We start from the raw sequence: 25,827 nt of genomic DNA, 5'->3' as shown, positions 1-25,827 counted from the left end.
TGCAGACAGCCTATTGTGGGAATTTGTGATCATGTAAGTTAATGCTTAATAAACTCCCATATATATATCCTATTAGTTCTGTCCCTCTAGAGAACCCTGACTAATACACCAACCTCTGCCTCCCAGGTTCAAGCGATTCTCCCTGCGTCAGCCTCCCGAGGAGCTGAGACTACAGGCACGTGCCACCACGCCTGGCTAATTTTTGTATTTTTAGTAGAGACAGGGTTTCACCATGTTGGCCAGGCTGGTCTCGAACTCCTGACCTCAGGTGATCCACCCGCCTCGGCCTCCCAAAGTGCTGGGATTACAGGAGTGAGCCACCGTACCCAGCTGAGGACTGAGTTATTCTAACCATCTGGTTTGACCTTTACATCAAGCAGAAAAAAAAAAAAAAAATTATCAAACAGAGAGAAGAGAGATCCTAAGACAAGGTGGTGAGCCATGGCAGGGAAAGAGCTATTTGAAGTGGATGAAGGAGTAGTCTCAACGAGAAACAACAGAATGAAAGAAATGCTTTAGGACTCAATTTGCTAGGTTAAATATGCTTTACAGGAGTATTATGCGATGACGCATTTGGACAGAATGAACACTTGTTATGAAAAAAATCTCGGCCGGGCGCGGTGGCTCAAGCCTGTAATCCCAGCACTTTGGGAGGCCGAGACGGGCGGATCACGAGGTCAGGAGATCGAGACCATCCTGGCTAACATGGTGAAACCCTGTCTCTACTAAAAAAAAAAAAAATACAAAAAACTAGCCGGGCGAGGTGGCGGGCGCCTGTAGTCCCAGCTACTCGGGAGGCTGAGGCAGGAGAATGGCGTGAACCCGGGAGGCGGAGCTTGCAGTGAGCTGAGATCAGGCCACTGCACTCCAGTCTGGCTGACAGAGCGAGACTCCGTCTCAAAAAAAAAAAAAAAAAAAAAAAAAAAAAAAAGAAAAAAATCTCTATCCTCTGTTGTATGCACTCAAAACCTATAAACAAGAGCCACTGAATGTGTCTCTGGGAGCAAAACCTGGTCCTTCATAGTTAGTTGTTTTCTTTATGTTTAATAGAGGTTGTAATGCTAGGGATATTAATATTGTCTGACAGAATGATAGACAACACAACCAACTTTAGATTTTTCCAGCATAAAGGGACAATGACAATCATCCGGTGCATCTAAAACCCCAAACATTCCATCTGTCTTCTGCCTCAAGCCCTTTTAATGCAACTGAAAAATAACAAAGGCTAATGCTGACTTCTGTGAGTTTCATTCCATTTTAAAGTTTTTTCACTATTCCAGCTTGGGACAGGAAAATAGAAGAAGCAAGGAGGTTGCAAAATTTTAATAGTGCCCACATCATTAGTCACCAAATGATTGTAGGGCTAATCAGGGAAAGTGGCTACTGAATGCCAGGCATTTCGTTATGCCATCTTATTCCCTTGTTAAGACATTGGGGAAGGCAGGTATTATTAACCCTCCATTTACCAACAAAACAGTGAGTCCAAGAGGTTTCAGTCACTAACCAAAGTCACCCAAATAATAAGCAGTAGTGCAAGTTTGGTGGGGATTCAAATACAGGTCCGGCTCCAAAAACAACACTCTATCAACAATTCCACATTTGTTGTATGGTATTTTGAAGCATTTTTTAAAGCATCTTTTTTTTTTTTTTTTTTTTTTTTGTGAAGCAGGAAAATCCCCACTGCATCTTTATTTTTCAAATGAGAAAATTATGCTGCAGGGAAGCTCTCAGAGAATCTGTAATTCTTACTGGGGTGTTGGTGGTTTGGTGTAATAAGGGTAGGTTTGGGTAAAAAAGTGGTGGGTGAGGGCATTCTGGAGGACAGGGGGCTGCAGGCCCACTGTGGAAATGAGTAACTCTGTTTTCTCTCCTGAAACAGATGACATACATAGTTCCAGGCTGTAAATGTTGCTCGTTGCTTGGTCTTTTAAACTTTTCAACCTTTCCTTCAAAAGAAACAAACTCAGTTTTTCTTAAGGAAAACAAATACAGGAGAGTTTTGAGTTCATGACCAAATTGAATTTTCCAGCAATTAGGGGAACAAAGAACTGCAAGAATGCACTTTAAACAAAACTCTCTCCGGTTAATTTCAGTATCATATTATGCATAGATAACATTTTTTAATTAAGAATAAAAGTGCAGCTTGATGATATACTATTTTGATTAAGATAGTTTGGATACAAATATAATTTTTAATTTGTAAAGGTGAATGTGGCCACACAGTGAAATGGTCACTTTCTAGCTATACATGTATTATGAGTTATAGGAAAAACATTTCTAGTCCTTTTCCAAGGTAGAGTCACCATGTCATTGTTTTGGTCCGATCAGGTACCTTTTGCGAGTGAAAGTGGGTGTTATTAACAACTATGCAAGCCAGCAGGTGTAAACCGACCAGGACTGTCCCATCCTGGGGTTGAATAACCATCCTATCCAAAGGGAAGCCACCTTTTCTTCTTCTATATATTCCACGAGAAGCCCAGCAGTCCCTTTTAAAAAGCAGCTATGACCTCTATCACTCTCCACTGCAGGAGTGGGTCCTTTTACTTTTTTTCTACTCTCTTCCTTTATATGCCCCCATTTCTGCTTCCCTCTGATGGAGGCCAAGCCTAGCCTGAGGACCCTTGGTCAGGGAGAGTGGCACCTCATGGGAGGCTCTTAATGGGGGTATGCTGTCTTCCCTGGGAGTGAGGGCTGGGTTGAAGTCCTGGGGCCAGGATCAGGCCAAACCACAGTCTGAGCCTCATAAGTATGGGCTTTGGGAGTCAGTATGTTTTGGGGACTCTATTTTTTTTTGAGATGGAGTGTCACTCTGTTGCCTAGGCAGTGCTGTGGCACGATCTTGGCTCACTGCAGCCTTTGCCTCCTGGGCCCAAGTGATCCTCCTGTCCCAGCCTTCCAAGAAGCTGGGATTACAGGTATGCGCCACCATGTCCAGCTAATTTTTGTATTTTTAGTGGAGACAGGGTTTCACCATGTTGGCCAGGCTGGTCTCGAACTCCTGACCTCAAGTAATCCACCCGCCTCAGCCTCCCAAAGTGCTGGGGTTGCAGGCATGAGCCACTGCACCCAGCCATTATTTCGGGGACTCTTTATTTCCCTCTTACCTTTCCACTTATGCCATTTGTCTGGCTGACCTGTTCAGCTGCTCTGGCATGGGAAGAGTCCTCACCCCACTCCTGAGATTGGAGAATAAGAGGGCTGGCTGTGCTCACCTGAGGAGCCCTGGTTTCCTTCCTCCTCCACCCCAACGGAGAAGGGCTGTCAGGCCATTATCTCCTGGGTAAAAGTCCTGTATCCCCAGCACACTGCTTCTTGGCTAGAATGATATTTGGGCATCTGGGTCTCTTGGTTTCAGACAAGAGACCAGACAAAGGGGCTGGATTTGAGTTACTGAGTTCTCTACCTGCAGGGGCAGGAGCTCTCTCCTTTCCATCCTGTGAAGCTTTCCCCTGGACCTTTTTTCTTGTGAATTCAGTGGGCAGGTAGTACCCTCCTGCTGTCCTGGGGAATTTGAGGTTGGTGGGGACAGAGACTCAGGAGCCCTGCCTCTCTGTTCTAAGGGCACCAAGGCCCAGGAAGGTTGACTGTGTCTTTCAAGCCATCTCACATATAGAGGCTGAGGCTGGGTGAGCCTTTGCTGAAAGAGTCCTCCATGGGCAATTTGAGTCAGGCATGGCAGGAGTGAGCTGGAGAGGGTCCCAAACTAGGGAAGTGAGAAGGTTCTCTGTTTCCTCTTGGGTTGCCCATATCTGGCTCATTGTGATAATTATGACAGCCATCGCTGAAGAGGGATCTAGTCCACAGAAGGATGTTCAGGACTTGTGACAATATTGTATGACCTGGAGGCAGTCAGTCTGGTGCTGAACCTGAGGAGCACAGCACAGCCGCTTTCAAATCTGCAAAGGGCTATGGTCTGGAAGAGGGTCCAGCCTCCTCTGTGAGGTCCCCAGAGACCAGTGGAGACCTCTGGACTTCAACACAGAGAAGGGACAGGTCTTTTGAAGGAGTTCACATGGTGAAATGAACCAAGCATCTCCAAAATAACTTTTTTGTTTTTTTGAGAATGTTGTAAGGATTTTTCTTACTAAAACAAGAGATCATCACAAAAGACACAAATAAATTAATTGTTCTGATAATTTTAGACTCTAGGGCCTCTCTATGGAAAGGTCAGCTTCTTACGCAGACAAGATGCTATCAAAAACAGCCAAAACAGATATTTGAGACAGTGTTTAAGTACTGAACACGTGCACAGTGAAGAGAAATAAAAAGGCAGTTTCTCTATTTCCTTTTCTCTGCAAGGTATGTGTAAGTTTCAGGCCATGACCTTAACTAGGAAATCAAAATAAGGTGACACTAATTTCACATGAACCCCAAGACTATAATCTAATTGTACCTACCATCTTCTTTACTTTAAAAAACATCCATTTATCTATACCAAATCAGTAGACTGAATTTTCTCCCTTAGGAAGCTTTCAAACAAATTGGAGTTAAATTAATCTCACTTTAAAGTGCTAGGAAGGCTTTGCAAGACTAGGGTTTGTTTTGTGACATATAAAACAGGAACTTGCCTCCAAAAGCTCTGGCCGAAGAGGTACCACATGGAGAACTGGCTTCAGGACAGTGATGCATTCTATGCTGTGATTTGTCAGTGTGCACATCGATAGTGGGAAAAGAGTCAAGAAGCCTGGGCTTTGGAACAGCACAAACACTCTTTACCTAGTAAATGATAATCAAAGTTCTTGTCTAGGGTAAATGGTGCAAAAATAGGTGATGGGGTCCCCCATACATCACTGCGGAGATTATGTAGCCTAACTTTAAGGTAGTACAAAAGGGCTTCTTCTACATAAGGGCATCCTTTGCATGAATATTTCTGAAAAAACAATTATGTCTCTAGCTCTAGCCTCAGTTTAACAAGTTTTAAAAAATATCTCCTTTTTTTTAATGTCAGAGCCAAGGTAAAAAAGGAGTGGGGTGCAAGAAACCCTCTTTCCAGAGTCACCAAAGTAGAGAGAGCTGTAGAAGCCAGTGAGAGTGAGCACATTCAAACTACAGCATTTGAGATTATGGGCCCATGGCAGCTGTTTCCTCCCTTCCATAACTGGGCTGTCCATCTTGGGCAGCTTCAGGGTCATGATGGGTCTTCAGCCATTCGAGTGGCTTGGACACAGATCTATTCCATTGGAGAGGGCTTCTGGGCTCCTCAGTAGGCCTGGCTGGCAAAACTTCCCGAATCATACTTCTGGAGGGATCTTGATTCAAAGGGGCTCCATTTATCTGATGAATTTCTGTTCTTATCCCTACTTTCAGAATCCACAGTGCTAGGATTTGGACCAGGTGAGGCTGTGGAAGAATCAGAGGTGAAACAGCCTCTGGGCCTCTGCTTGGGAGAAGAATGAGGGATGCTGCTTGGGATGGACTGGGCAGATGCAGGCTGCTTCTCTTCTTTGGTTATCTCGCCACTCTGTAGCTTTAGTTTCTGTTATCCTGCTGTCACAGAGCTGCCTGTGGCCAGAAGTCCAGCACTAAAGAGGCTCCAAAGACCCACATCTCCTGAGAGGCTGTGGCACAGTTTGTACCCAAGTCATGGTGAGAGCACGGTGATATGAAAGGTTTCCAGGACAGACCAGGGAACACTGGCTGCCAGGCTGGCCGGCAGCCTTGGTGATAAAGCCTCCCTCAAATAGCTTTAAGAATGAATTAAATAATAACAGTTATTATTCATGTAGTACCTTCTATTTGCTAGGTGCTTTACATACCATGGGAGAGACAGCTAATTAATTACCCAATATCCTTCCTCTCCTTTGCCTTTATCCCCCATATTGTTGGGGGTGGCAATGTGTCCAGCTAAAGTCCTAACTTTTCTAGCCCTCCTTGAAGATAGGTATGGGCAATGAATTAGAAACAAAAATTGTTGAGTGGGCATCTAAAAAAACTCTTTAAAGAAAGCTAACTCAACTGGGGGACAGGCTTCTTTTTATCGTTCCCTCTTCTTCCTTCTTTTTGTCTAAAATGCCAATGTGTTGGGGCTGCTGCAACCATTTTATGATTACAAGGTAATCTCGAGGATGGAAGCCACATGCAAAATAAAGCTGGAAACTGGGACTTCCTTGATGCGATGAAGTCCCCTTTCTAGTCCTGAACTGCTACCATTAGATTTCATATTATTTGAAGGAAAATCAACCTCTACTTTAATTAAGACATTATTATTTGAATTTTTTTTTGTTATGCGCAGCTGACTTAATCCTGGAACATGCACATTCTTTCATTTAGTCCTCACAGCAGTTCTGAATGACAGGCTTTATTACACCGATTTTATAGATCAGGAAATGGAGGCTCCAATGGGTTAAATAACTTGCCCCAAATCACAGTCTTAGAAAGTAATAGAGCTAAGATTTGACCCTGGGTCAATCTGATCCCAAGTCCATGATCTTTCCATGTTGCTTCTCTTTTCACAGAGCAGCTAATGTGTGATGGCACATTCTGTACCAACCCATCGTATGGACTGCTCTTGCTGTCCAAATGTGCCTCAGTCCATCAGGCTCATTGTTGCTATGTTTGACTCATGCCATCTTGAGTGGAGAAGTGAATCGATCATTTGTTTGGATCCTTCTGACCTCAGTCCCAGTTCCTTCCATGGTCCTCCTATCTTTATTTATTATTATTATTTTTTAACATTGTAGCTCTTAGATCTTATATGGTCCTCCTATCTTAACTCTCTCCCCCACTCCCCTGTCACTCACTCATTCATCTATGTCTGTTGGAAATGGATAATCTAGATTCCACCTGGATCATACAGGCATGAGTAATTCAAAGAAGGTAAGTCATAAGCTGGGGCCCCTGGGCTTCCCAAGCTCCTAAATCTTTTTTTTTTTTTTTTAAACAGAGAAGTCTCACTCACTCTGTCACACAGGCTGGAGTGCAGTGGCATAATCTTGGCTCACTGCAACCTCTGCCTCCTGGGTTCAAGTGATTCTCCTGCCTCAGCCTCTCGAGTAGCTGGGATTACAGGTGTGCACCACCATGCCCGGCTACTTTTTGTGTTTTTAGTAGAGATGTGGTTTCACCATTTTGGCCAGGTTGGTCTTGAACTCCTTACCTCAAGTGATCCACTCACTTTGGCCTCTCAAAGTGCTAGGACTACAGGCGGTAGCCACCATGCCTGGTCCCAAGCTCCTAAATATTGTTTGGATAGTCTATTAGCCATATCTCTTTCTCTTTTTTTCCAGCTTAGTAGCCATATCAGCAAATGTGGAGGTTGATTTACAGTTTGTACTTTGTGCACTCTTTGAAGTGGAGTGAGAAATTGAAAGGCTTCCGTCGAGCTCATTCATTCACAGACCCATTGAAGATCAAATTAATCTCAAAGCTCTTATGGGCTCTTTAATGTTTCGAGTTTTGCTTTATAAGTCTGCAGTGATCTTTATGGCATAATATCTATTTCAAGCTAAAGCACTGAAAACTGTGAAATGTAATTTTTATATAAAAAATTCTGAGAGGAAATACGTCATAGAAAAGGAAATTAAGCTCTGAAGGGAGAAATCCCAAACTGCTTAATAAATACAATAAATGTAATCATCCAGAGACAATTAACCAAAAGGGCTCAGACCATAGAATGCTGTAGCTGGAAGGGTCTTAGAGATCACCTGGTCCAGCCCTCTCATTTTAGAGATGAAAAAACAGGCCTGGAATAGTTAAGTGGCTGTCATGGGTCACATAGCTGGTTAGAGCAGGACTAGGCCTAGAATCTGGGCCTTCCAAACCTTCATTCAGGTGAAAGATAGTTGCAACATTAAGAATTTTGGCAATAAAAGATTTTTGGAATGAACCCATTTCTTCTTTATTTGAAATTATTTATTAATCTGGGAGCTATTGATAATATTCTCCACATGTTTTGTTGTCGGGCCTTCCCCATGTTCCACAGCATATACTATCATGGCTTACTCTTTTTATGCATCACATATGCTGTGGATTATAATCATACTGTTGGGGATGTCTGTGCTCACCTCTTCATGCAGAGCATACAGCTCTGGAGGCCTGGGACAACAAGTTACTTTGGTTTTGTGTTCCTCACAGGGTGTAACTCAGAGCCGGTCACATAGTAGACGCTAAACTAGAACTTCTTGGTAGGGTGAACAGTGAAAACAAAGCAATCTTTGGGTACCAGCCCACTGCCCCCCCCCCACCTTTTTTTTAAACACTGTCATTAAATTCTACCCTTACTTTTATCTTCCAACCTGTGTCCTTTCTCCCTGTGTTTGCCCTTTGCTGAAGATAACGGTTATTTTGAACCATGGCTCCATGTAAGATTCTTCCAAGATGATGTGGCTTACTTGGTCTTTGCTGACAGGTCACTGCCAGCCCACAGGGTGCCTTTGTGTGAATAAAAAAGACTATTCCTTCCTCTGGACCACAGAGCTTCTCAACCAGGAGAAATTTTTGCTCTCAGGGGATATGTGGCAATGACTGAAGATATTTTGGGTTGTTTGAACTGAGTGGTGCTACTGGCTTCTAGTAGTGGGAGGCCAGGAATGTTGGTAAACATCCTACAATGCACAGGACAGATTTCCATCCCCCAGAGAAGTAGCTGGTGCATAATGTCAATAGCAGTGAGGCTGAGACACCCTGCAGCTGAAGGAAAACTATCAGATTTAGACTAGGATGAAATTTCAGGGACTGCTTTTTTTTACCTGATAAATGTGTTATAAAAAGAAGTTAGTATTTCCTCATCAAATATCTACTTGGACCAAGACTGAACACTTCTAGATATTTGTATTATGAAATACCATGACTCACTAGAGTTGTCCACAACTCAGTGTTTTCCACCTTTGAGAAAGACCCTTCCAATGAAAGTCACTTCCGGAACACAGTATGAACCTTGGGCTATTGAAACTAGGTTCAAACACTTAGTCTTATGGGAAACTCCCTTAAACAGATAAAGCCCACCTTGCATCTTTTGGGTGTAAAACATTACAAGGCCCTCCCCTTTGCCCCTCCTTTCCCCTTCCAGCGAATACTGTTACCAAATCCCAAGCTCCTCATGCATCACTAAATATTTAGCCCCTTCACTCTTGATGTTTTCTTACTATATGCAGCCTGTTATTATCTCCATGTTACAAACTGGGGAGTTCTCTAAAACTTGTGGCAAATTTATTGACCTTTGATTACACTACTTAATCTGTGTTTGCAAAGTGCATTTGTGCAGTTTATTGTAACTGAGGTTTCACTTGGAGGTGGAAGAACTGGTTATTTTATTCATTTCTCTGTGAACTCCTGTTTTTCCAAGTCTAGAAGCTTTGACTCTGCTACTTTAGGCCTTTAAAGATGGCAAAACAGGTTATAAAGCAGCGGAGTGAGATGGTCACACTGTAGGTTATGCTGAATTTCCCAGATTTGGTGTCCTAGCTCTTTCATGTTGCATGTAATGCCTTTAAAAGGGTCTGATCTTTGTCTTCTAGAACCTCTGAACCCACACAGTTCTGCCTCCTGGGAACTCAAAGATTTGGCTCTCTCTGAGGCGCAGTAAGGGTAGGTAAATGTACTTGAGGAATAATGCGGGATTTCATTTCAGAATCAAGAGAATACTTCCTACCTCAGCCCTCACTTGAGAGTGAATCTGCATGAAACCGGCTCTTGCCCACAGCTGCAAGTGCTTCTGAATCGGAACTCTTCACTTCCTTGCCTCTCCTCAGCAGAGGCAGACGCAGCCCCTGCCACCCACGAGGAGGATGCCGTCAGCAGGGGGCCCTTTGCTTGGAGTGACCCACACAGCCTGAGAGCCGGAGGACGCAGAGGCAGCCCACCCATGTCCTCGCCACTCATAGACACTTGTTAAAACCTACGGAATGGATTTTCTCTGGGACTCACTTCCTGTCACATTTATTAAAAAATTGAACACTACATAATGACATTTTTTTAAAAGCAGAAAGCATGCAATAAAGATTAATCTAATTGCCGTGATGCTTTGAAGGTTTCATATCATAAATTAGCAGTACAGGGGTGACTTTGGGAGGCAGGCTCTTGGAAGGTAGTTAAAGTTCCCAGGGGAAGGCGAAACGCAGTCCAAGCTTAGGCAGCAGACACTGAGGATGTCTCTCTAAGCTCCTGTCTGGGACCAGATCCTGGAAAAACTTAAAACTGATGTCAGGACAAACTGGATGAGGCATTAACTGTGTTTGCATTTGTTGGTAGTGGGCTTATTCCAAAGGAATGGAAGGCGTTTCTCTCCTGCTCTGGAGAGGATATAGCCAGGACCTTCGTCTAGAGGCCTCTGCTTCTTTGGCCCGAGGGGTGGTTAAGGTGTCTTCCCAACCTCTGTGCTCTCTGAGGCAGTGAAGGTCAGACTGAGAGTGAGGGGAGCTGCTTGATTGGAGGGAGAAATGAGTTCTTTGTGGTATTGAGAGGATGCTGGTGTTGCAGGTTCTGTACATGGTGGGCCCCTGCCCTGCTCATAAACTGAAGAAAGTTGGGCATGAGGTGGGCTGCTTGGGAGCTTCAGCAAAGAGCCCCGGAAACACCAATTCATCTGCCTCCTGATTTTGCCAAGGGCTTCAGCCTGGCCTGCAACCCCTGCCAACATAACCTCTGCCTCTGGTTTGACAAGGCATGGTTGGCTTATGAAAATGTATCCCGGGCATGCAGCTCACATCTCTTTGAATATCTTCCTTTTCCTAATCAAAACCCAGAGAAGCATTTCAGCTGCTCAGAGGCTGAGCAGAAGCACTGACACTTTAATCTGGAGCCATGGTACATTATTAGCACTCTGCTCACCCTTTCATTCATTTGCTTTTCTTGCAGAAGAAGCTGCCTGTACAATTTTTTCACTGAGAATGATAAATAGGCTTGGCATTTCCCACTTTCTTTTTTTTGCGTGGTCTGTGAATGCACTTGGATTTTCCAATTTTCAGATATAACATGTCCAGATGTGTATGAATGAGAAGGTGCAAATGTCCTGATGAGTCCAATTTTCCTGGAGAGATTTCTGCAATAATATAATCATGGAGCCCAAACTGTGAAACACACAAGGAAATAGAACACAGACAGAGTTTTCTCTTCCTTAAAAAAGAGATCACAATCAGCTCGTTTTGTACATTGCTTTGATCCTATTTCCCCTTCCATTGGGGCCAGGTGACAGTGAAGATCACTGTGGCAGCTGAAGTTTCTTTATATAGCCATGTGTGTCTCTGTAAAATTTGAAGCCTTGACAAATTGTTTATGTGCCTTCAGAAACGCAAGCTGTGGTGGTGTATCTGTAAACGTGGTGCGGAATCCCTATTAAAGTAAGAACATATCAGCAAGCTCCAATATAAAGTGACTGGAATCCCGAAAGGTTGTGATTACTTTCAAGCAAAGGGCTTCCCTGTGAGCCGCATTTAAAGTGATTAATGTAGCTGCTGTGACTTGGGGTAGTAGTAGTGCTGAAGCACGTATACTTTATATTACAAGAGTGATGCAACTGCTGGTTTTTTTTGTTGTTGTTTTTTTGTTTTTTTTTTTGTATGAGAGAAGAAGGTGAAAGGCACAGGCTCCCTTCTGCAAAAATTTTTCTGCTGGGATATTGAGAAATAATTCAGAAACAAGGGTCAGAATTTTTGTGTGTAATCACATAGGAGGCTCTTGTGCAAGGATGAATGTAAGTAATTGAGAGCAGGTTTTTTTTTTTTTCAGATCTAAATGGGTAAGAGGAATGTATTCTTTTGGAAATGGGTGAAGAGAAGCAGGAGATGTTTGCATAGAACTGAACTGTGGTGAACCCCGGTGGATTCCTAGTGGTGATATGTTAATTGTAATGATTGTAAATAGGGACCATCTGTTTTAGAATTGTTATTAGAAATGCAAGCACATTCCTATCATTCATGTGATTTACTGTCTTTTTTTTTTTTTTTAAAAGCAGGATCAAGATGGAAGATTTTCAGTTGCATTTACAGGGATTAAATTAAGCTTATATTAAATCAAGCTGAGACTGATTTGGGGTTTTTGCCTAACCCTTGAAGGCATGCAAAATAAACACTATGAATGCCACAATAGGGGGCCATGATATATATTCTCAGAAAGTTCTATATAGCTATTTGTTGTATAGACAGTTTCTTCTGTGTAACACACAGATGAGGAGAGAAGACAATCTCAAAGACTATGATGGCATTACCAGAGATTAAAAAAAGAGGAGGAAGCCCCGAAACAAGCAAGCAGTTACAGATGAAATCTCAAAGATCTTGCGTTTATATTGGGGCTCTTTTTTTTTTTTTTTTTTTTTTTTTTTTTTTTTTTTTAGCATTTGAGTGAGTGAGAGAGAGAGAGGAGAAAGGGCCAATTAAAACAAACCAACAAAGTCTCAAACCCAACACATGTTAGTGAAACGTGAAACATCTCTGTTTTTCTGGCTTTGCCCCAGTTTCCCCTCTCTGAGTACTTCTGAACATCTGAAATTTAGGTTATTGGTTATTTTACTTATAAACTTGAGTCCATAATGATATGTTTACCCCAGGGTCAATTTCAAAAGAATCTTAATGGGGTGAAGCATAAAACTGAAACTGTAGTTATTGAAATTAAAACACCAAGAAGATAGATATTTGGCATGATTTCTGCTCACTGCAACCTCCGCCTCCTGGGTTCAAGTGATTCTTCTGTCTCAGCCTCCCGAGTAGCTGGGACTACAGGCACGCGCCTGTTTTTTTTTTTTGAATGAGAGAAGTGCCCAAGTCAGTTGCCTTAGGTGGGCAAAGAATTCCACAAACAAGTTTAGACTTTAGAGACAACTTCCTGCCCAGGTTGATTGTGACAATTTCAGTAGGTTACCTAGAGGGTAGTAAAAAGACACTTCTTGAAACTGATAGAAAATCAAATAGAACAGGAAGATGAACCACCATATTTCTCTGAAGCATTTAAGTACACTCATTCCTAAGAGCTTTGAAATAAACTAGATGATCCTTGCTGGCTCAATAAATCCTTCCGACTCCTCTTTATTTCTCTCGCTTGCTCTAAGTCAGCACTGCCCAAGTGCCCTTTGTGTGACAGAAAATGTTCTGCATCTGTGCTGCCCAATACGGTAGACACTAGTCACATGTACCTATCGAGCACTTGAAACGTAGCTAGTGCAACTACATTGGAAATGAATGGTATTTAATTTTATTTAACCTACATTTAAATAGCCAACAGAGGTCCTGGTGCTAGGTATTGGAATAACGTTCGCCTAAAGACTTTACGATCAATCAGCAATGGGAAGATTTCAAAAGACAGTTGATGATGTGGTATGAGGGAAGGACTGTGTGGAGAAGGAGGGTATCATGGTGTAGCCAAGGGGGTTTGTATGAGATTAGAATCAGTGAAGTAGTAGTACTGTCTGAGGGAGGAGGCTTCTGTGGTCCTATACCTAGAATTGTCAATCATCAAATCAGGAATTTGATTTGAATTCCCAGGGATGTGAGGGCCTCAGGGCTCTATAATGAAGCATAGATGTTGGTTTTGTCCTCAGCAATCTCCCAATCTGAGAGAGATGAACAAAGTAAAGAGTATGCTATGGACCTAAACACAATCATAAGCATTTAGGAGACTGGGAAAAGGATGAATGCCACAGACTGTATTGAAGGAGAAAGTTGTTTAAAGATGTGGTGTTTACATGAGAAAACTTCCCAATGAACAAGAAAGCCCTGCTCTTTTCTGGGCTGGGTCAAGGCAGCAGTTTGAGAAGGTGAATCAGATGAGGAGAAAAAGGGAGGAGGCTCTTGTGGGCTCAATGAAATGGGGTGAGGTTGGAAAAAATCTGAGGTTGAGCCTTTGCTCAACACATAAATATTGACTTGCCCAGCACTGCATAGGCACTGTTTGGGCACACAGGATACTGGATAGGGTTTGCTCTCAGAGAAATTATAACAAAGACTGGCAAAGTAGCCCTCACTGAGCAAAGATAAATAGCAATACCAAACAATACTCCAATAAAGTGTGTAGATGGGCAGAGGCAGGGAGAGATCCCTGTGGGCTAGGATGGCCAGGGTGTGTGGGATGGGCCTTGAAGAATTTTCCTGGGTGGAAAAGAGGGGGAGAAGAGAAGAAGGTTTGCAGGGGAGCTCCAGAACAACTGGAAGAGCTAGCAGTTCAGAAGTTAAGGTGGTCACAGTCAGAAGTGTGTGCTTAACCCAGAGGACTATGGAAACCCAGAAGACACAAAGTTCATGAGGCAGGCTTGGAAAATGCATTTTCTTGACAAATACAATGGAGTTAAAGCAGCCCTAGGCTGGGAGGCCAGCAGGGATGAGTTAACTGAGGCAAGGTGAGATGTTTCCACACCTGGGCAATGGCTGTTTAGACCGGAGCTCTTTGCCATATTGAGTGGCCTGAAAATGAAACTGCTCAGCTCTGACAGCCACTGTCGGCCTTTGAAACCAGGATCTGGAGTTCACTTTATAAGTGAGTTGCCACCCAAACCACTGCAGAAATTTCAGATGGGGCTTAAGAGATTAAACCCAACATCTCCTTTATGCAACTGCTCATAGTAATTGAAAGAAGGATTCTGAAACCATGGTTACTAGAGAGGACTAAAACTAAGACCAAAGGTGAGGATTTAGAATCCAAGAAAATAGAATGGGTTCAAGGTGGAGCTCACACTTACGCTTTGTATAAACTATCTGATTATCTTTGGTAAATGCATCCTTTTATGAAGCAATCTCAGGAGCCAGCATTGTGGTTCTTGCAACCCTGAAGCTTAGTGAAGAGCCTCAAATCCTGGGTAGCAGGATGGAATCCTGCTAAGCTAAAAGGAAACTAGGTTTCTGTAATAGGTATGAGATTTTTAGGTATGATTTTTACCTAGATTGATTCTTGTTGCCCAAAGTGGGCCTAATTATGGGAAAAGCTTGGAATCTACTGGCACATGTTGTTGCTGTAAAACAACAACAACAACAACAACAACAACAGCTTTTTTTTTTTTACAGGGCCCAGTTCTTCGATTTGTTCTTTTGGGATGGGATCTCCATCTTGTACTCATAATGAAGGTCAAGACTGTTGTAGAGTGTCCTAGAATAGGTGACAGAAAGCACGCAATGAGGCTAATTCTCATTGTGCCAAGGGTGCTGGTCTATATGGAATGTGGTGGTCAGCTACAGGAAGCAGGGGTTTGGTCTGTCATTCCAAATGAGCAAAGCAGTTCCACACATGAATCTCTCATTCATCAAAGGGGGAAGAGGGAGGGATCTTGAGAATTCCTACCTTTTAGCTTCTTTGCCCTAGTACTGACACGAGGGATTCACAACTTTCCTGTGTCTCCCAATAAGCCATGTGTGCAGCCTGCTGTGAGATGACCAGATCCAGGACAGAACCCAGGGCATGAGACTCTACTGCGTGGCGTGGGGTGGGGGTGGGCACAGGGGAGAGCTGGGCTGAATTAAAAGAAAGGGCTATCTGAGAGAGAGGTGGCATTTAGTTAGAACCTCTGAACAGAGGAGAAAAATGTGGCACTGGAAGAATTCTTTGTCCCCTTTGGGTAAATCATTGTAATGAAAAACTTAAAATGTAGATTTAGGTTCCCCCATATCACTGCTCAAGTGGGCTTATCTTTTTAAGAATTTGATTTTTGAAACAGGGCACACATTCAGAAGAGTGCACAAAATACAAATGCACAGTTTAACATGGAATTACAAAGTGAGCACTGTGTAACCACCAGCCAGCTCAAGAAATAGGACATTGCCAGTATCCTGGAAACCCCACATGTCCCTCCCCAGTCATATGCTCTTCTCCTCCTGCTGAGGGTAATCACTATTGACTGAATTTGATGGCAGCAGCAGGCCGTCTGGAGCCACCGCTGCCATCATGCAGGCTGCAGCAGGGAGGTGTGGTGGGGGCTGTTCACTCCATAAACCCAGCAAGAGCTGGGACAAGTGGGAACCCCACCCCTTCAGAGTTGGGGTGGGAGCTCCCTGGGTGCCTCTGTAGTTGTCGAAGCCAAGGCTATGGACCCATGCATACTTGTGCTCTTGGGATTGGGGAGCAGGCAGGAGTCCCACTTTCCTGGGCATAGCTGCAGCCACCCAAACCATGGCTACAGATCTGGGCCTCCTGCTCCACAGAGCAGGTGGGAGCCCAGGTGCAGCTGCAGCTGCCTCAAACTGCGGCTGTGGACCCTGGCATCCCTGCACTACTAGGGGCCTGGGAAGGCACCCCTGCCCTTGCAGGCTTGAAAGTGCCTGCTCCTGCTGCCTGGCTTCTCCCTGCTGTCAGCACCTGCTCTGATTTCAGAGTAAAGTCAGGGCCAAGTCTGGGCACTGCCACAGCCCAGTCAAGCATGCATACACTCGGGGCAGTGCTAACATGCCAGCACCCTGTTGCATCGGCCCCTCTGGAATTTGGGCACTGGCAAGCATAGGAGGAAAGCTGAGGGGTAGATGAGGGCAGCTTGGTGCAGACCTATAGGTGTCGCTTGGCACCTACAGCTTGGATGTCATGAAAGGCAGAGGGAGGCAGACAGGTTCCTGGGTGGAAGGGGGCAGGTCCCCAGTGAGGCCCCACCTTCAGGCCAGGGAGGGCCTGAAGGCTGGGAGCCAGGCTGCCAGTTCCATGGACCTGAGTAGAAACCTGCAGTGCCTTTTCTGGGCAGGACCAATCATCATGCACTTGCTCCCCTTTGAGGCCCATAAAAGCCCTGGGATCAGCCAGAGCTGAGCAGATGTCAGATGATCAGCTGCAAAGAGGAGCAACCCACTCCAGGGCCTCCTCTCTGCTCAGAGCTGCAGAGATGATGGAGAGATGACAGGGAGACGATGAGTCGACCAGGTGCAGAGAGGAGCCACCCACTCTAGGGCTTCCACTCTGCTGAGAGCTGTGCAGATGATGGGAGAACCAGTTGCAGAGAGGAGCTACCCTCTCTGCTGATGGCTGAACACTTGTTGGGATGACTTGCCTAGCAGAGAAGAACTACCCTCTCTGCTAGGAGCTGAACACTTATCAGGACACCCAGGCTGTGGAAAGGAGCTGCTCCCTGCAGGCGTCCTCTGAGCTGTTCTATTGCTCAGTAAAGCTCCTCTTCATCTTGCTCACCCTCCAATTGTCTGCATACCTCATTCTCCCTGGTTGCAGGATAAGAACTCAGACCCGCTGAATGGTGAGGCTAAAAGAGCTTTAACACCAACAGGGCTGAGACATGCCCCTTGCTTGCCATGTTGTGGGTGAAGAGAAGGAAAGAAGAGCTGTGGTCCTTTGGGGAGCCCAAACCTGGGAGCTTCCCAAGGCAGGGCTATGACTTCTTTGAGGCCCTGCAATTCTTGGCATCTTCAAGCTTTCAGGCACCACCGTGTTCTCCGACGCCAGCTGTGGAAGCTGCTTGTGGGTTTCTCCTCTTTGCAGCTGATGATCTGACATCTGCTGGTATGGCCACAGCCTCATAGAGAGCTGGCACCTATGCTGGTACCTGGAGTTGCCCTCCCTGCTGCAGCAGCCAGCATGTCTGACTGTGCACAATGGCTGGACCCTACACTCACTCACACACCTCTCTCCATTCCATGCCTGACTCGCCCTTGGCAGGTATGGGACCCAGACTAGTAGCACGAATCCAGCACAACCTGCCAGGCCAAGTGGGTAAGACAAGCCCAGTGGGCAAGAGCAAAACTCAGGCAAAGGCACCACTAGCCACAGAGGTTTCTGGCCAGAAAAATGATACCCCAAAGATCCCATAACACTTTTATGACCATCACTTCCTTGGGTTTCTTTATGAGGTTACCAGCTATTTACACGACCCAACAATATGCTAAGTTCAATTTTTGATCTTAGAGTAATACTGTATGTATTCTTTATTTTTATTTTTTAGGACAGGATCTCCCTCTGTTTCCCAGGCTGGAGTGCAGTGGTGCCATCATGGCTCACTGCAGCCTCGACCTTCTGGGCTCAAGTGATTCTCCCACCTCAGCCTCCCCAGTAGTTGGTACCACAGTTGTGCACTCTCACACCCATCTAATTTTTTTTTCTCCCCGAGATGAAGTCTTGCTCTGTTGCCCAGGCTGGAGTGCAGTGGCATGATCTTGGCTCACTGCAACCTCCGCCTCCCGCGTTCAAGCAGTTCTCCTGCCTCAGCCCCCCGAGTTGCTGGGATTGCAGGTGCGAGCCACCACACCTGGCTATAGTTTTGTATTTTTAGTAGAGAAGGGGTTTCACTATGTTGGCCAGGTTGGTCTCGAACTCCTTACCTTGTGACCCACCCACCTCGGCCTCCCAAAGTGCTGGGATTACAGGCATGAGCCACTGCGCCTGGCCAATTTTTTTTTTTTTTGAGATGGAGTCTTGCTCTGTCGCCAGGCTGGAGTGCAGTGGTGCGATCTTAGCTCACTGTGACCTCTGCTTCCTGGGTTCAAGTGATTCTCTTGCCTTAGTCTCCTGAGTAGCTGGGACTATAGGTGACTGCCACCTTGCCTGGCTAATTTTTGTAAAGTTTTTTAGTACAGACAGGGTCTCTCTATGTTGGCCAGGCTGGTCTCGAACTCCTGACCTCAAATGATCTGCCCACTTAGGCCTTCCAAAGTGCTGGGATTATAGGCATGAGCCACCTGGCTCCGTCTAATTAAAAAAATTTTTTTTTGTAGACATGGGGGTCTCATTATGTTGCCTAGTCTGGTGCACATATTCTTTTATGTTTTCCTTCTTTCACTCAGCATTGTACATTGTAAGGTTCATCCATGTTGATGCGGATAGTTGTGGTTCTTTCATTTCCCTTGCTGTATAATATTCCATTGCATGACTATTCCACAATTTATTCATCCAGTCTACTAGGAATGACCGTATGGGCATTGCTATTTTCTCTTTGAGCTCATCGCTTTCTCAGCAGCTGCTGGCTCTCTTTCAGCAATGGTCATGCCAGCAAATTACTGACTTGAAGTTCAGATGGAGACTTTCTGGATTGTAATGAAGAGTGGGCATTGAGAAGGTGTTATTGATCACTTTCCAAGTAAGACAGCATTGACAACAAACAGAAAGGCTCATGGTGTCTCAGACACCAAGAAAAGTTCTGAGTTGCTACCTTGGTAACTCCTGAATTTTCACTTGTTTCAATTTCATCAGCATTTGAGAAAAAATTCTTTGTATTACTGCATTCTGGTTAACAAATTATCAAATAATAGTTTAAACCTTTTTTGTTGGTGGGACACATTAATTCGGCAGACTTACTTTGCACATCCTCCAGTGTTGTGTGCGTTCTTTAAAACAGCTTTCTCTCATAATGACATAATCAGCTAGAGGTGACAGCAATAAATGTCCTCATGTTATTTCAGGTTTAGCCTTCAAAATGAGAATGAACTAAAAGTGGAAAGAACTTTAATATATGCATTCATTTATGCTGGCATTGACAAAGACTGATGCTTAACATCAGCATGTCATCTGTCATAATAATAATGATAATTGCTAATGATTATCACAACCATGGCAACAACATGCTGTCATCTGGATATGAAATGATGCTGCTAATCCAGAGTCAGTAGACTATCTTTTTTGAAATTTTTTTTCCTTCTAGGATTGGGGATAATGTATGCTCATCCATCCTTGCTCTCTTGACTGACCTCCATTAGGAATCTCACTTAGAGCCGGTCATGGTGGCCCATACCTGTAATCCCAACACTTTGGGAGGCAGAGGCAGGATGATAAATTTGAGCCCAGGAGTTCAAGGTCAGCCTGGGAAACCTGGTGAGACCTCATCTCTACAAAAAAATAAAATTAAAAAATGAGCCAGGCACAGTGGTGAGGACCTGTAGTTCCAGCTACTAGGGAGGCTGAGGTGGGAGGCTGGGTTGAGCCTGGGAGGTTGAGGCTGCAGTAAGTCATGACTGTGCCACTGTACTCCTGCCTGGGAGACAGAGGGAGACCCTGTGTCAAAAAGAGAAAGAAAGAAAGAATGAACAAACGAAAGAAAGAAAGGAGAGATCTCATTTTAGGCAGGCTGCCTTTGACCAGATTTTATTCTGACTCTAACCTAAAGCCGAAGACAGTTCTAACACATCTAGAGGTATTCCTGGACCACCTGATATGAGAGAAGCTATAAGGGAAGGACAGAGCAGTAATCGTGAGCTGCTAGTTTATTTTGGCATCTACAGCAACAATAACCATAAAATGTGTCTTACTTAAACACCATAGAGTGATAAAAAAAGAAATGATTTCCTTAAACATTTTCCTGGTGGAAAACATTTTGGTCAAGGATTTCTCAAGCTCTGACCTACTTCTGCCTACTTGAGATCTTCACTTGAATACCTTGTTGGTTCCTCCAGCTTCAATATATTCCAAAACTAGAATTGCCATGTGTCTGGTCTGCCAAATACCAGCTATATTGTTGTCCCAATAGCACTAATAACACCTCCTTTTATTTCTGAATGTGTGCCAGTTTGGACAAAAAGTGATATGGGCATCGTACCCAAAAGGAGCATATACCCTTCCTCTCCCAACTTCCCTCCACATCCCCCTGCTCGCTACCCCACTGATGACGCCTTTCTCAGTTACTGCACCATCATTCTTCCTGTGGCTCAAAGTAGAGCAGGAGAATCACCCTCTCTCCTCAATTCTTGTGGGTTCTACCTCTGCAACCTCTCCAACCAAATTCTTCTCTCCAGTTGCCTGCCACATACACCATCACCTCTTGCTTGGGCTATTCCTTGCAGCCTTTCTCCTGGTTCCTCTGCCTCTAATCTTGCTTCTTCAATTTGATTTCCACCCTTCTGAGCCACAGTCTGATCATGCCATCCCTGCCTAAATCCCTGCAATGGCTTCTCATTGTCATTGGATGAAGTCCACGGCCCACAGAGCCCATCATGGCTAGCCTCTGGCTACTACCTTAGGCACTCCTCATGTTATCCTTTCTCTTCCAGGCACTCAGAACTTCAGGTGTTAGCAAGCACTGTGCCCATGCTCTCTCTGAGTCACTGCACATACAACTCCCCTGTTCTGATATATTTCTCTGTTCAACTGGCTTGCTTGCTCCTTCATATTTTAGCTTAGTTGTTGCTTCCTCCAAGAAGCTTTGCATAACCCGTTTAGGCTAAATTCAGTGTTCCTGCCTGGTACAGCTTGCATTTGCATCTTCCTTATTGCAGCACTTACCACAATTTATTCTATTACTTTCTCATAGACTATATACTCTGAATGGGTGGGAACTATGTCCATCTCACTCATTATTGTACCCCAGCACCTGGCTCTGTGCATAACACATTCTTGGTGCTCAAAAACGATTCATCAACTAAATGGCTAACACTCAATCCAGGGTATCTGAGCTACAGTACAATGAGCTTCCTCTGTGCTGGATGGGTAAGATTCTTCTCTTGCCTTCCATAATAAACTCTTTAAGCCATTCATTTTGTACTATATATACTATAAAAATCACATGTTATATGATACAATGTTATTTATAGAAATATTATTTATCAATAATTGAAAATTAAAGGTGCTGTTATTGTGAGAGTGCTAGTAATAGAATTTAAGAAAAAATGTCAAAAATTAGTAAATACAATTGTCCTTGGATAGGGGCTTTGGGATTTTTCCTAACAGAAAATCTGTCCTGTATCCAGGTTGAGTCCCTCAAAGGCAGAACGTAGATGGTCACTTTCGTATGGACTGCAACATTAACTAATCTGTTCTCCTAAGTAGAAATTGGAAAGAGATTTTCACATGTTCACTCTCTTCAGCACATGTACTAAGAAAAGAATCTCAAGGCATATGTACCACCCCTGCCTGTCTCAGCAACCTGACATTTAGGAAAAGGGTGTTAAAGATCTATAAACTTCTGGATAGCTCCAGGCTAAAATATCTGTACCTTATGCTTGTTCTTTAAACTCTTGTCAAAAGGATCCAAGATCCGGCTGGGCACACGGGCTCACGCCTGTAATCCCAGCACTTTAGGAGGCTGAGGTGGGCGATCACTTGAGGACAGGAGTTCAAACCAGCCTGATCAACATGGTGAAACCCCGTCTCTACTAAAAATACAAAAATTAGCTGGGCCTGGTGGCACCACCTGTAATCCCAGCTGCCCAGGAAGCTGAGGCAGGAGAATTGCTTAAACCCAGGAGACGGAGGTTGTAGTGAGCCAAGATTGTGCCACTGCACTCCAGGCTGGTGACAGAGCTAGACTCCACCTCAAAAAATAAAAAACAAACAAACAAAAAAGAGTCTAACATCTATGGGGTTGGGGTGAAAGGGCAGCAAAGGACCAAATGGTGATTAATGAAATAAGTGCTTTGTTGGGTATTACCCTAAAATCAAGAGATGTCTTAATGGTAATAATCTTTGTTTTTGTGTTTGTTATTTACTTGTTAGACCCACTGGCCTTAGAGTATCTAATAAACCTTGGCTTGCATTGTGTGTAATTACTACAAGTTGATGGAATCACACACCGAAAGAACAGAAAGACCAAAGACTTATCTCTCAATCCAAACTCCTGCCACCCAGAGCTTTTGCCTCGAGTTTCTGTCTTTTTCACCTCTTCTCCTCCAGTTTCAGAGAGTCTCTACCATGTAGTGGAAAGAGTACTGGTTTTGGAGTCATTAAGCCCGCAAAATACTTATTGAGTACCAGCTAGTCACTAGGTACAATTCCAGTGCTGGGCCCTAAGTAGGCCAGTCACAGAGGCATAGGTTCAAGTCCCAGCCGAGGCACTTTCTAGCTGAGTAACCTCGGGCAATGTAGTCTCTCCAGCCACCGATGAAATGGGTAGTAATTTTTGAAAGGAAATTCATAATACTTCTGCCATACCAGAAGTGGGAGTTGGTGGGTTCAACTGGAAAAATGAATACAAAGTAAGAGTCTGACAGTGTTTTGACATAGCCAGCAGGTTTTTGATAAATGATGCCATTTAAAATAACCTGGGAATTTCAGTTTCTGAAGGAAGTGGGCACAGTTTGCTATTCTGTGCCTCCTCATCTTGATCAGAGGAAGAGTGTGGCTGATGGGGGAGAAGGGTAGGTTGAGACTCAAATACTGCTACTCAAATCCCAGGCACAGCCATAATGTGAACTTATCATGCCACTTTTCTCTCTTCAGCTGAGATGTAGTATAGTCCTGGCCAATGAGACGGTATTTCAGACTGCCTCACTGCAAATAAACACTCCGGTTGAATGCACAAAGGAGCCAGGAACTATGATTTCTTCTAAAGAATGTCCATCTGTGATTAATGACCAGTTGTTCACCAATGCATTCAATAAGGACATTCAGAAACTTCAATCATGAGTGTGCTTTAGATGTTCAGTGAGTGGTTGGATAAAGTACAAAGATAGAAAAGACACATCTTGCGGAGACTGTTCACATCTTTTGTATTTCACAGAGGGGAGCCAGATTCAGTTAATTCATTCTCTTCTCCCTGCTGCTGCTCCTTCTCTTCCCCTTCTTTTCTGCGACTTCATCATTATTATCATCAGTAGTAGCAGCAGCATTAACTCTTACTGAGAACTTGTTATGGTCCAGTTGTTGGGCTAAATAAGACCTTTATGTGAGTTTGAGAAGCCTGTGTATCTCTTGTCAATCCGACAATTCAGAAGAGGATTTTGAGCTGGAAATAATACTTCGAGAGTTGGAGTCTGTATTCGTTTTCTAGGGCTGCTGAAACAAAGTACCACAAATGGTGTGGCTTAAACAACTGAAATTTATCGTCTAGCAGTTCTGGAGACTGGAAGTCCAGGATCAAGGTGTCGGCAGGATTGATTCCTTCTGGTGGCTATGAGGAAGAATCTGTTCCATGCCTGTCCCCTGGCTTCTGTGGTTTTCTGGCACTCTCTGGCATTCCTTGGTTTGTGGAAGCATCACCCCAACCTCTTTTCTGCCTTCATCTTCACATGGTGCTCTGTCTGTGCATGTCTGTCTCTGTATCCAAATTTCCCCCCAGACTGTTAGGACACCAGTCATATCAGACTGGGGCCCACCCTCATGACCTACTTTAATTTGGTTACCTCCATGAGGACTTTGTTTCCAAATAAAATTACATTCTGAGGTACAGGGGGTTAGGACTCTAACATATATATATATATATATATATATATATATATATATATATATATATATTTTTTTTTTTTTTTTTGGTGGGGCACATTTCAACCTCCAACAGGGTGATAGGAATAAATGAAATTATTACGAAGAACACGTAGATGGAAGAGAGGACTGAGAAAAAGAGGATTTCCAAGAGTATTGTTTAATGCCCGAAAGATATTATGAGTAAAATGAAGCCATGGCTCCAGTAGCAAGGAGAGTGGGGGCGAGTGCCTGATCTCAGGCATGGTCCACAGCAAGACTTTGTTGGGTTCCCTTTGATCATTTCTTGACCCAGCCTCACAGGCACTTGGAAATATTTTGTTCACAACTGAATGAAGCCAAAGGATTTCCTTGCACTAAAAAATAATTAATCTTCATTCTAGAATTGTCAACAGAATTTAATCAATTCAGTTTTTTTTTCCATGTTGAAAACACTCAAAGAACATAATGGACATTCATCCTAAAAAGATCCTAAGAGCTTCTTCATTTTAGTCAACACTCAAGGGAAAATGTTTACAGTCACAAAGACAACATGTGTCATTACTGGAAAGAGAACTTCAACATTCTGTTTCCCAGAATCTAAAACTTGCATTTGTAACAAATACAACTTTGGGGTTCAATGCAATCCCTTTATTGGTTTAGAAATCTGCAGAGATCAAGATCAGCTTAAGGGTTCCTAGAATAAACTCTGGTAGAAAAATTTCCCCTAATAGATTGAGTTTTATCTTGAATTAATAATTCAAAAGATACAATGCATCTCTAAATAATCTATGAATAACTTAGTCCTGAACTAATTGAAATCTAAGTATGAGTGAAAGCATTATGCTTTGTGGCATATACTTTCCCAAATGACCTAAATGTCAATTAGAAAAAGATGAGTGAGCTTCCCTCCAATCTTGTTCTGTGTCTGAAAACTTGCATGAGCCACAGCCATGTGACAGACAGAGCTGTTTCTTTACCAAAGACTGCCGTATTTCCTGCATTGTCAGTCATACGCACTAAAACACGGCCTGCAGCAGGCTTTAATTACCATGAAGGCACCACCTGTCTTCTTTTTAGTGCTTAATCATGAAACATATCATGGTTTACAGTACAGTGTGTTTGAAATACTATGCTGAGCTGCGGAATCACAGAATCCACAGAGGAAGAGAGCCCAGGGTTCAGAGAAAGCAATGTGGCTAGGGTTAACCTAGTAAATCCTATTCCCCGAGGGCTGTTCTAGAGGGACCCAGACTAAAAACTGTAGATGGTATGAGAAGAGAGGGGTTTGGGATCAGCCTAAAAAGTCCCATAGGGAAGCATAAATCTGACTGTCATGTAGGATTATGGTACTTCTAAGAGCTGGGAGACTGTGGAGGCTGACTGAAGGAAAGGCTTTGTGCTTTGGTGGCTGGAAGCTTTTGTGCAGCTCTGTGAAGCCTCCTTTAGTGCAACTGCAGTCTGGGCTCTATGGGGCTGCAGCTGTGCAACCCTCGAGGGGGTGAAAAAGGCAGGGGAATAGGAAGGAACTGAAGACAGAAAGAAGGCTGATGTGGGACCATGTAGTCAACTCTGGCCATTCACGGCAACTTCCAGATAGGAGAGGACCTCAAATTATAACAGGTGACAGCTGTCTACATTGCTACAGATAGTTGTCACTGGCCATTAACAATGACTACACATTCATTTGAGTCACATCTCTTTCAAGAAGCAACTATTCTGGGGTCCAAAATACTTGTATACCCTTTAGTTCTGCACCTTCATATTATGTAAACTAGTACTCCCCTAAGTAGTTGAACTTAAGGGATGCTAAGAAGGGCCCCAGATATCGTCTCAGTATCTCTCACAAGAATGCAATCAAGATATTGGTCAGGTCTGATT

At 43.8% G+C, this 25,827-nt stretch overlaps 1 protein-coding gene across 2 annotated transcripts in view; it reads right to left on the bottom strand.

The window, feature by feature from the left end:
• The window catches only part of LHFPL3 (LHFPL tetraspan subfamily member 3), a 577,335-nt gene that overhangs the window by 75,177 nt on the left and 476,331 nt on the right, over nucleotides 1-25,827 (bottom strand). The window lies entirely within an intron of this gene.

This window comes from Macaca mulatta, chromosome 3 (genome assembly GCF_049350105.2).
Source record: "Macaca mulatta isolate MMU2019108-1 chromosome 3, T2T-MMU8v2.0, whole genome shotgun sequence".
Lineage (NCBI taxonomy): Eukaryota > Metazoa > Chordata > Mammalia > Primates > Cercopithecidae > Macaca > Macaca mulatta.
This window is presented reverse-complemented; position numbering and strand designations above follow the sequence as displayed.